Here is a 3,725-nt window from a genome sequence, read left to right on the forward strand (position 1 = left end):
TCGTGTAACCATTAATGCTAATTTCTTAAGAGGGCTGTTAGATGACACATCTATGCTTGCTACAAGAAAGAAGGGGGAAAAAAAGAGTTGGGGGAGGCTAGAAAAGAAAGCAAGTTATTTTGGAAAGAGAAAATAAAAAGTTATTTTGCTTGGCCATGGAAATTACTCTCTCACTGCTATTTCTTTTTCTAAATACAGTAGGAGAGTTTGGATGGAAATCTCACCAAGGCATCTCCAGCTTTATCACAGTATAACCTATGGCATACTGGTCTTCCCCTGGTCTTCCTCTGCCCTTCCCAATAGGCAAAAAACACAACCAGAAAATCCAGTAGATTAACAGTCAGGCACAAGTGATTCCAGAGGCTGGAGGCTGCAACTGTGCTACCTGCTCTTCCAAAACTTCATCCCTTCTCCTGAAGGCCTCTGGAAGCAGGACAATTTTATTTTACATGTTGATGTGTTTTGGGAGCATGTATCTTTTAAGATCAAAAGGACATTTGTCCTGCAGTATTACCAATTCAAAAACTTGTTTCCACGTTTAAATGATAATTTTGTTTCTACAGTTGCCACACTGTTCATATTGAATATCTCAACCCACAAAACTGTTACTGCAAAACTCTGTTGAAAGATTTAAATTAACAAATCTGAAGAAGCAGAAAACCACAGCTGCAACAGCTCTTATACTTTGCTTTCATCTACTTGTATTGTATTCTCTGTCCTTCTCTAAACACATCACTGTTGTATTGAAGCTTCTTCTGCAGATTAATTAGCAAAGTAATGAGTATGTTTTATCCATTCTTTCTCCCTCCCCATCCTCAGGGTATATACAGACATTGGCCAGCTCCCTCTTGAAAATTATACACTTTGTGATGTTATTTATGAAGGTCAGATTAATTAAGTATTGCTTTATATATAACTGCAGTTTGGAGTGGTGTTATGATGTTTATGTTAGCATTCAAATTCCAACTCCACAGTCATTGAGAAAACAGTTCTATTGTAAACAATTCCCTTGTGCCAGGAATGCATTTCCTCTGTGAATGAGGTCATGTGAGATGAATACAAACCAGGTAACTTGGGGAAGGCAGACGTCAGTTTCCATTGGCATTATTTAAAATAATCAAAAAGCTTTGCTGGGGAATCCATCGGTAACTTGTATGGAGTTCATAAGGTCTTCCCCTTTGATTGCCTTTCTCACACAGAAGTCAACATCACTTTACAATGCAGAGAGCAAAACAAGAGCAAACATTATCACAGCTGCACTGTCAATCCCAAGGTGGCTAAAGTGGCCTCTTAGCCAGAAGAAAAAAGCAGTATAGTTTTTTTCCAAGAAATCTGCTACAAGAGAATTTCTCCATTAGTAAGCTGTGAACATTTAACTGTGACTGACCAGGGCAATATCACGAGTTCAAGGATTCTAAAGGTCTCCTACCAATGTTTAACCTTCATTTTACTGGGAACTTAGTGTAGATGATTTTTTGCACTCATGTCCTCACCTCACCTTGACCTCAAGAGTTATATGGTGAAAGACAGATTTACTTTTGTCTGCTTTGCTCTATCTCTATACTGCTGACACTTGAGCTTTGAAAGCCTCAACATCTCTTGTGGTGGAAGTCTAGAAGTAGTCTATAGTTATTATCTGATTGATTTCCTCTTTTGTGTTGATGGACAATTTGATGTTGTTGGAAAGATGGCACATACAGACTGTCCCGTATGTAAAAGAGGAAATGAACATATTTAGTTGCTGCTTTTTCCTGTCCACATCCTATTTTGACTTCTGCTAACAACATAACTGACATACTTTTATTACATGGATCGCTGATCAGCTTCCATGGATGTCACCCCAGCAGCTAGCATTATTTTTATTATGCACAGTATCTTCCTCTCACTTCCTTGTGCCTCCACCTCTGAAGCCCTGGATTCAAAATGCCACCAAAGACACATTCCAGATCAATCCCATTTCAAGACTAATCCTTGGTTTTCTCATCCTTTTACTGCATCAAATTCAGGTCCTTTGTTCTCACCCTAAAAACCGCATAATCCCTGCCCACAACTCTGTTTCCATTTCCACCTACTCACTACTTCTAATCTCCTCCTCTAAAATATTACTTTCAACACCCTTCTGCACACCCTCTTGCCTAGGGGATTTTAGTTTTTCCTTTGTTTTATTTTGGTTTGGGATTTTTATTTTGGGGCGGGGGAAACTATTTTGTACAAGCTAATGACTGTATATTAACTAGTAAGGAAAAGTAATCCAAGTTTTCAAATTACAAATAATTATAACTTAAATGAAAACATCCTAAATAAATATCTAAATGTCTAAGTCAAACATGTGGAATTATTTTATTCAAACTGCTCTGGGTTATTTGTTTGTTTGTTTGAATATTTGTTCCAATATTCTGCCTTAAAGCTGAAAACTGTGCTTTTATCTTCTTTTAATGTGAATAACATGAAAAACCTGTAGTTTCACTCAGCAGGGAACACCACGCTGAAAAAAATTTTGCATTTAGAAGAAATGAGCAGCATGAGCTTCAAGTGCAGCCAGCAGAACCCAGCGGAGCTCAACCACTGTGCAAACCAAGTCCCACAGAACCTGCACCTGTTTTTAATGGGGCGATGATATAAAACATCATCAGGCTTCAAAACGCGCCGTGATAAAGTCTGTTAATCATCTTGCACAAAGGGTTTATGCTTTCTACCTCACTGACACACGGCAGAAGGGAGAGCTCTCTGCCCTCATCCCATTCCGAGTGCGCGTTGCAGGAACGTTCCGACACATCTCCACAATTTTCGTCATGTCAGTTGGTGACCTCAGGCAATGTATTAACAAGTTGGTGTACAAACAGGTACTTCATACTCTATAGGAGAAGTCTGTGTAAAGACCTCGGAGCAACCTCCCAGTGTCTGAAGGGAGCCCAGAGGGAAGACAGACAGGGATTATTTCTCAAGAGCTGTCGGGATAGGACAAAGGGGAAAGGGTACAAACTGAAAGAGGCGAAATTTAGGTTGGATATACAGAACTGCGTTACTGTGGGGTGATGAGGCACTGCAGCAGGCTGCCCAGAGAAGCTGTGGATGGCCCATGACTGGCGGCATTCAGGCTGGACGGGGCTTTGAGCAACCTGCTCCAGTGGAAGGTGTTCCTGCCCACGGCACGAGGTTGTATCCAGGTGATCCTTAAGGTCCCTTGGAACCCAACCCATGCTACGATTTTACGATTAACCAGCGTCAGGGGCTTTTCCCCCTTTCCCTCCCGAGGCGGGCAGCTCCCTCCCCACGGACAGGGCACTCAGGGCGAGCTCCGAGCCCCCGCCTCCGCGGCGAGCGGGCGCGCACCGCCCATCTCGGGGCGGGCGGCAGCGCCGAGCCCGCGGGCCGGGCCGGGCCGGGCCGGGCCGCCCTCACGCTGCCCTGCCGCCGGTACCGCCGCCAAGGCCGGGCTCCCCGCCCGGGGCCGCTCCTCGCAGAGGCGGAGGGCCCGGGGGGCGGCGGCGCGGCACCGCCGCTGTGCCGTAGGGGGCGCTCGCCGCGCCGGGAGCGCTCCCGCTTCCCGCCGCCCTTTGCCTCCGTCCCTGACCCCGGCAGCGCCGCGGGCTCCCAGCCGCCATAGGCGCGCGCGCTCCCGCCCCCCGCCCGCCCGCCAATGGCGGCGCGCGGGCCCGCGCCCCGCCCCGGCAGCCAATGGGGCGGCGGAGCGGCCGGGCCCGGCCCCGCCTCCCGCGGCCGCC

This window comes from Passer domesticus, chromosome 1 (assembly GCF_036417665.1).
Source record: "Passer domesticus isolate bPasDom1 chromosome 1, bPasDom1.hap1, whole genome shotgun sequence".
NCBI lineage: Eukaryota > Metazoa > Chordata > Aves > Passeriformes > Passeridae > Passer > Passer domesticus.